This window comes from Hyla sarda, chromosome 8, assembly GCF_029499605.1.
Source record: "Hyla sarda isolate aHylSar1 chromosome 8, aHylSar1.hap1, whole genome shotgun sequence".
NCBI classification, from domain to species: Eukaryota; Metazoa; Chordata; class Amphibia; order Anura; family Hylidae; genus Hyla; species Hyla sarda.
The window spans coordinates 198,754,743-198,763,589 of record NC_079196.1 but is presented as its reverse complement, the minus strand read 5'-3'; the positions used below and the strand labels follow the sequence as shown (position 1 = coordinate 198,763,589).

At 45.4% G+C, this 8,847-nt stretch overlaps 1 long non-coding RNA gene across 1 annotated transcript; it reads right to left on the bottom strand.

The window, feature by feature from the left end:
- Positions 1–2,367: 2,367 nt before the first annotated feature.
- On the bottom strand, positions 2,368–3,428 carry LOC130284456 (uncharacterized). Its single transcript, XR_008847042.1, has 3 exons — positions 2,899–3,428; positions 2,736–2,794; positions 2,368–2,585 (listed from the first exon to the last, which is right to left on the bottom strand). It is a non-coding gene; the product is annotated as an uncharacterized LOC130284456 (long non-coding RNA).
- Positions 3,429–8,847: the final 5,419 nt, after the last annotated feature.

Here is an 8,847-nt window from a genome sequence, read left to right as displayed (position 1 = left end):
TTTCTGCTATTATTATTTTTTTTTTTTTTTTACATATGCAAAAGTCGTGAATCACCTGTGGGGTATTAAGGTTCACATTACCCCTTGTTACGTTCCCCGAGGGGTCTAGTTTCCAAAATGGTATGCCATGTGTTTTTTTTTTTGCTGTCCTGGCACCATAGGGGCTTCCTAAATGCGGCATGCCCCCAGAGCAAAATTTGCTTTCAAAAAGCCAAATGTGACTCCTTCTCTTCTGAGACCTGTAGTGCACCAGCAGAGCACTTTTCACCCCCATATGGGGCGTTTTCTGAATCGGGAGAAATTGGGCTTCAAATTTTGGGGGGTATTTTCTGCTATTCCCCTTTTTAAAAATGTAAAAATTTTGGGAAACCAAGCATTTTAGGTAATTTTTTTTTTATTTTTTACATATGCAAAAGTCGTGAAACACCTGTAGGGTATTAAGGTTCACTTTACCCCTTGTTACGTTCCCCGAAGGGTATAGTTTCCAAAATGGTATGCCATGTGTTTTTTTTTTTGCTTTCCTGGCACCATAGGGGCTTCCTAAAGGTGACATGCCCCCCAAAAACCATTTGTCGCTCCTTCCCTTCTGAGCCCTCTACTGCGCCCGCCGAACACTTTACATAGACATATGAGGTATGTGCTTACTCAAGAGAAATTGGTTTTCAAAGACAAGTAAAAATTTTCTCCTTTTTACCCCTTGCAAAAATTCAAAAATTGGGTCTACAAGAACATGAGAGTGTAAAAAATGAAGATTGTGAATTTTCTCCTTCACTTTGCTGCTATTCCTGTGAAACACCAAGGGTTAATACACTTATTGAATGTCATTTTGAATACTTTGGGGGTGTAGTTTTTATAATGGGGTCTTTTATGGTGTATTACTAATATGAAGACCCTTCAAATCCACTTCAAACCTGAACTGGTCCATGAAAAATAGCGAGTTTGAAAATTTTGTGAAAAATTTCAAAATTGCTGCTGAACTTTGAAGCCCTCTGGTGTCTTCCAAAAGTAAAAACTCATAAATTTTATGATGCAAACATAAAGTAGATATATTGTATATATGAACCAAAAAATTTTTATTTTGAATATCCATTTTCCTTACAAGCAGAGAGCTTCAAAGTTAGAAAAATGCAAAATTTTCATTTTTTTCATCAAATTTGGGGATTTTTCACCTAGAAAGGATGCAAGTTACCATAAAATGTTACCACTAAGTTAAAGTAGAATATGTCACGAAAAAACCATCTCGGAATCAGAATGATAACTAAAAGCATTCCAGAATTATTAATGTTTAAAGTGACAGTGATCAGAATTGCAAAAAACGCTCTGTCCTTAAATGGGCACTGTCATGAAATCTAAAAATTGATATGTTGTAGTACTTAAGTACTACAGCATATCTCTAATATACTTTAATTAAAAAAAGTGATTTTAAACAAGTTTAAAATCACTTTTAAATTCGGCCACTAGGGGTCGCCCTCCTAGTGGCCGAATGCATTCTGCAGTGACGTCACTACTGGATTTCGACTCATTTCAGCCTGGCAAATGAGTTGAAATCCAGTCACTGCGGTGCTCGCTCGCGCCTGTCAATCAGACAGGCGAGAGCGAGCACGCTGATAGCTGGGGCTGCGCGCATTGGCCAGCTCCACTGGCCTCGCGCGCGGCCCCGCCCCCCCTCTCCCCCCCCCCCCCTTACCCTGTCCGGAGGCCGTTACCCTGTCCGGAGGCAGCTCATTGATCCTCTGGTAAGTCTTCCTCACTGGAGGAATGGGGTGGGGGAAGCGGGGTTCGGGGGAGTGCCGCCGCTCAGCACTAGAGGTATGGGGGTGGGGAGCGGGGTTCGGGAGAGCGCCGCCGCCGCCGCCGCTGCTGCTGCTGCTCCCGAAGTAGCACTGCTTATTGTTTTCACCACAGGGTGCCTCCAGCTTTTTCACCACTACAACTCCCAGAATGCCCTGACAGCCAGTAGATGTTAGGGCAAGCTGGGAGTTGTAGTGGTGAAACAGCTGGAGGCACCCTGTATAGTGAGCTAAGGGCGGAAGTGCCGGCTCCAGCAGGCATCAGTGACGTGGTGCCTGCTGGGGAAGTCTGCCTGGTAGTGAGCACACTACCAGGCAGACAAAAAGGGATTTTAATATAGTAAAAAAAAAATGTAAAGGGAGGGAGGGGGTTAGGGAGAGATGGGCAATAGGCAGGGACAGAAAGAAAGAAAAAATGGATGGTGGGAGCTACACTTTAAGGTGTAAAATGGCCTGGTCCTTAAGGGGTTAAGGGTTAATAATCATCTAATCCATTCTCTTCATGAGGATATTGATCTTATGAAATTTTCTGATTAAGATGATGTTTTTAATATTATACTAAAATAATTCACGTTAAAGATTTTTTAATGTTTATTTTTTAACTGATTTTATATTATAGTTTGATGTTAAATAAACATTGTAAGTATGATGGAATCTTCTACATGTTTTTTTTCTTTAGCCCTTAGCCCGCCACTGGATTGATCCATTCAATTATCTCTTCCTCCTTAATTTCATACCATGGATCTTCAAAGGAATCTTTTAATGGATTTTCAATTGGATCTTCCAATGGATTCTCTGTAAAAAATAAAAAGTGGACATTAAATTATACTATAGTCTGAATAATACAATTCTACATGATATATATATATATATATATATATATATATATATATATATATATATATATATATATATATACTTGTTAGGTCATGGACCAAGACTCACCGGGGTCAGGCTCTCTTTTCCTCTCCAGACTCCCTCTGCCCCAATCCATCATTTTGTGCCTATAAAGAAATGGAGAAGATGTTATAAAGAAGACTCTGTACTATACAGGAACCACAACTAGAGAAAAGACAACTAGAAGACATAAATGATGACAATAACTTACCAGATGTAATTCAGCACTCGCCCAAAAATGTACACTGCCATAATGGCCGCAACCACAAACTGCACCAACTGAACCTCAGGAACACAACCTCCTCTGCTCACCTACAACCCTCAAAGGACTCAGCCGGCCGGTCTCCCTTTACATACCCGGCTCAGTATCGTTACATCATCGTGATGTCATAATGACAACTAGAAGCTGTCTACAGAAGTATGGAAGGAAAATGTCTGCAGCAATGTTAAATACCTTTGGATATATAAATTAGTGTTATTTTTGAATAGATTTATGTCATACAACCCAAAAGTATTCAATGCCACACATAGTTTAATAAAATACGATATAAATATCACATACATCTAATCATTTTATTATGATGAGATCCTTTATATACAGTAATCCTGTTCTTATAGGAAATTCTGTTTAGAGGTATTTCCATCCTAAATCTACAGGATATAAAAAATGTCTGTAATAAAGATCAGAGGGGGGACCGTGTGTGACCCTCTAACATACATGTCATGTGTCCTGGGGGCGGGGCTGTGTGTGACCCTCTAACATACATGTCATGTGTCCTGGGGCAGTGCTGGACCGTGTGTGACCCTCTAACATACATGTCATGTGTCCTGGGGGCAGGGCTGTGTGTGACCCTCTAACATACATGTCATGTGTCCTGGGGCAGTGCTGGACCGTGTGTGACCCTCTAACATACATGTCATGTGTCCTGGGGGCAGGGCTGTGTGTGACCCTCTAACATACACCCTCTAACATACATGTCATGTGTCCTGGGGGCAGGGCTGTGTGTGACCCTCTAACATACATGTCATGTGTCCTGGGGGCAGGGCTGGACTGTGTGTGACCCTCTAACATACATGTCATGTGTCCTGGGGCAGTGCTGGACCGTGTGTGACCCTCTAACATACATGTCATGTGTCCTGGGGGCAGGGCTGTGTGTGACCCTCTAACATACATGTCATGTGTCCTGGGGGCAGGGCTGTGTGTGACCCTCTAACATACATGTCATGTGTCCTGGGGGCAGGGCTGTGTGTGACCCTCAAACATACATGTCATGTGTCCTGGGGGCAGGGCTGGACTGTGTGTGACCCTCTAACATACATGTCATGTGTCCTGGGGGCAGGGCTGTGTGTGACCCTCTAACATACATGTCATGTGTCCTGGGGGCAGGGCTGTGTGTGACCCTCTAACATACATGTCATGTGTCCTGGGGGCAGGGCTGGACTGTGTGTAACCCTCTAACATACATGTCATGTGTCCTGGGGGCAGGGCTGGACTGTGTGTAACCCTCTAACATACATGTCATGTGTCCTGGGGGCAGGGCTGTGTGTGACCCTCTAACATACATGTCATGTGTTCTAGGGGCAGGGCTGGACTGTGTGTAACCCTCTAACATACATGTCATGTGTCCTGGGGGCAGGGCTGTGTGTGACCCTCTAACATACATGTCATGTGTTCTAGGGGCAGGGCTGGATTGTGTGTGACCCTCTAACATACATTATATAATTATATACATACATTATACAATGCCTTAGGTAATACTTGAACATAAGTCCCTCACTACAGCGGCTCCAGATTTACAATTCTGCATTGCGCCTTCCCATAAAATGCAGGAAAATCTCAGAATCTATAAAATCTATATAAATCTCCTTTACTAATGACAGACGACTGAGATGTCACCCTGGTGCCATGAAGTGTAACAGGAGTACTTACCACTGTGTGTCCAGCCTGCAGGGTGCTATGAGGTGCATAATGGAAGCAGCAGAAACAGGACCTAAAGGGACTTCATAGTGACAGACAGGGGCGCTCCCTAAGACTCTGCTGCCCTGTATGTCTCCTCCTCTCTGACACTCCCCTGAAGAACCTTCCCCTGTCCTGCCGCTCTTCATCTACAAGCCCTATAAATATCCAGTCACCCAGTTCCCAGAGACTTCCCATCCTCCTTTAATAGGTGTCCTTCTTGCATATATACTGGGGGAGCAGATCCTGCCCTTGTAGTCCGTTGCTAAGGGCGATCCCCAGCATAAAAATGCATACAATGGAGGATACCTGCAGCGGACTACAAGTGCCACAATAGAATCCTACACCAGATAGACGTGTGGATGTGTAACAATAGCAACGGACTACAAGGGCAGGATCTGCTCCCCCAGTATAAATGCACAACCGCATTTGGGGTTGAGCACCTCCAGCCATTTGAGACCACGTTCTTTGTTGTTTGTTTAAATTTTATACTTGGAGGTGTGTAAACTTCATATGTTAATGCGCCTTGAATATCTTCCAGGCAGCATTAGGGTAGCACCTGTGAGGCCATGCACCTATATTAGCCAACTCAGGTGGGGCTTGCAGCTTGCCTCTCTCCTCACATTGTATGTGTGTGCTTGTAGCCACGCTGGAGGGTACCTGGGAGGAGGCTGTGAGTCGACCGAATGCTGCCGCAATTGCCCACTGGCCCCTGTTTTGCTTATCACGCACAGGTAGGTCTAGCGGTAGGTCCCGCGCCATTTGAGAAACCTTGGCGTTGGTGTGCGGGCTCTGGTATGTCCTTCATATAAGGATACACTGGCGAATGTCTCAATTTTAACATCAGTGTTGAGGGATAGCCAATGTCATTGTATACATCCACCACAGTAGTGCACCCATATTCCTGTATTGTAGTATTTATTTATAGTAAAACATTTTGTTCTGACATTCTTTACCTTTTTTTTTTTTTGTCCCCATAGGGGACTTGGAGCTGTGATCGTCTGATTCATGTATAGTAGACACATTACATCTGTATGCTGTATACTTTACCTGTCAGGGCCTCATAGGCTCCCGTATGTGGCAGACCCAGAGACCATGACCTGGCCTCAGTCTACCATTACAACCATCGGGACCCTGCTGAGGGGCAACAGGGAGAATGCACCTTCTACATGAGAACGTACCCACTACCCGGTCGTACCAAGATGCCCTATGGTAAGAATGGGTTAATAGTTCAGACAAATATGTTTGTTTATTTTTGTTTAAATTATTTTATTTGAAAAATGGAAAATAAGAGGGTAACATTTTTATTAGGAGAGGGGTTTATTCACAATTTTTTGTAAGTTTTTTTTTTAATAAAAACAGCACCACATTTGTGTGGTATTGCAGCTCAGTTTCATTATAGTGAACGGAGCATAGGTGTAATACCATCATTTTTTTTTTTTAAGAAATAAGCTCTGTTTTCTACTCCTGGATTTTTTTAAATTATTTTATTTAAAATGTTTTAGCCTCCATAGGAGACTTATACCAAAGCAGCCTGGAGAATCAGAGCGATGAGCAGACGGCACGGAGGCAGGTGGGGGCCCTTATGTCCGCTGACTGGGACCCTGTTATTTCACTGCAGAAGTCCTGATCAGCACCCCTGAAGGACCGACACAAGTGTTTTACAGGTTTTAGATTCTGTGATTGACTTTGATCGCAGGATCTAAAAAGTTATTGTCAGACCTGTGTGGGGTTACTGACGTCTGGCATTATCGGTGAGTCCTGGATGTTTATAACAGCCGTTACTCACCTGCTTTGAAGCAAGCTCAGCTCCTGAGCTCACATTTAAGTCCTGTAGAGGGTGGAGGGCACCCTGTGGTCTTTAACCCCTTAAGGACAATGGACGTACTCCTACGTCCCCGTTTCAGAGTCCTTAAGGACCGAGGATGTAAGAGTACGTCCTGTTCATTCCCGGCCCCCTGCCGCTAGCCGGAGGGGAGCCGGTGCCCGATGCCTACTGAAATCGTTCAGCAGGCATCGCGGCATATCGCCCAGGGGGGTCATTATGCCCCCCCATGTCGGCTATGGCCGCAGATCGCTGGACAATTCAGTCCAGCAATCTGCAGCGATTCCGGGTCAATCGGGTCTCCAGTGACCCGGAATTACTGGCTGATCGGGGCCGTCAGAGACGGCCCCGAACAGCCATAGCCAGCAGGGGTGAGGTGGCACTGGTGCCACCTCACGATCGCCCTGAATCGTCGGCCGGTTTCCCGGCCGACCAATCAGGGCGCCTGCTGCGGGTGTCACTCCCGCAACCCGCTCCACCACTCTTCCGGAGGACGTGAGCGGGTGCGGGACGTGCACCCTGGGTGCTGGGGACCCCGATCCCCGGCGTTAATGTTGGGATCGGGGCCCCAGGAGCGACGGCGGCGGCGGCGGGACTGACCTGCGCGGCATGGATCAGCAGCAGTAGGAGGTGAGTGACAGCCTCCTGCTGTTGCTTAGCAACAGTTTCCAGCATGCAAAAAGGGCATGCTGGGAGCTGTAGTTATGCAACAGGAAGAGGCAGACCACAACAACTCCCAGCATTCCCTTATGGGCATGCTGGAACTTATGGTTTTGCAACAGCTGGAGGCACATTTTTTCTATGGAAAAGTGTACCTTCAGCTGTTGTATAACTACAACTCCCAGCTTGCACAATCAGCTAAAGTGCATGCTGGGAGTTGTAGTGGTGCATTTGGTGGTTGCATAACTACAACTCCCAGCATGCCCGTTGGCTGTTGGTGACTGCTGAGAGTTGTAGTTTTGCAACAGCTGAAGGCACACTGAGTTAAGTAGCAAACCAGTGTGTCTCCAGCTGTTGCATAACTACAATCCCCAGCATCCCCAGCCAAAGTAGTATGCCTCCAGCTGTTACATAACTACAAGACCCAGCATGCCCTTCCGCTGTCCGTACATGCTGGGGGTTGTAGCTTTTGCAACAGCTGAAGGCACACTGGTTGCAAAACACTGAGTTTGTTACCAAACTCTGTGTTTCACAACCAGTGTGCCTCCAGCTGTTGCAAAACTACAACTCCTAGCATGCACTGATAAACCGTACATGCTGGGAGTTGTAGTTTTGCAACAGCTGGATGTATCTCCCCCCCCCCCCCCCCAATGTGAACGTACAGGGTACACTCACATGGGCGGAGGCTCAAACTGCCAGCGAGAAACAACTGTGAACCCCCGCCCGTGCGACTGTACCCTAAAAACACTACCAAAAAATTAAATAAAAAGTAAAAAACACTACATATACACATACCCCTACACAGCCCCCCTCCCCAATAAAAATGAAAAACGTCTGGTACGCCACTGTTTCCAAAACGGAGCCTCCAGCTGTTGCAAAACAACTACTCCCAGTATTGCCAGACAGCCACTGACTGTACAGGCATGCTGGGAGTTTTACAACAGCTGGAGGCCCCCTGTTTGGGAATCACTGGCATAGAATACCCCTTTGTCCACCCCTATGCAATTCCCTAATTTAGGCCTCAAATGCGCATGGCGCTCTCAAGGCAACAGTTTAGGGTCACATATGGGGTATCGCCGTACTCAGGAGAAATTGTGTTACAAATTTTGGGGGGTATTTTCTGCTATTATTATTATTTTTTTTTTTTACATATGCAAAAGTCGTGAATCACCTGTGGGGTATTAAGGTTCACATTACCCCTTGTTACGTTCCCCGAGGGGTCTAGTTTCCAAAATGGTATGCCATGTGTTTTTTTTTGCTGTCCTGGCACCATAGGGGCTTCCTAAATGCGGCATGCCCCCAGAGCAAAATTTGCTTTCAAAAAGCCAAATGTGACTCCTTCTCTTCTGAGACCTGTAGTGCGCCAGCAGAGCACTTTTCATCCCCATATGGGGTGTTTTCTGAATCGGGAGAAATTGGGCTTCAAATTTTGGGGGGTATTTTCTGCTATTACCCTTTTTAAAAATGTAAAAATTTTGGGAAACCAAGCATTTTAGGTAAAATTTTTTTTATTTTTTACATATGCAAAAGTCGTGAAACACCTGTAGGGTATTAAGGTTCACTTTACCCCTTGTTACGTTCCCCGAGGGGTATAGTTTCCAAAATGGTATGTCATGTTTTTTTTTTTGTTGCTGTCCTGGCACCATAGGGGCTTCCTAAAGGTGACATGCCCCCAAAAAACCATTTGTCGCTCCTTCCCTTCTGAGCCCTCTACTGCG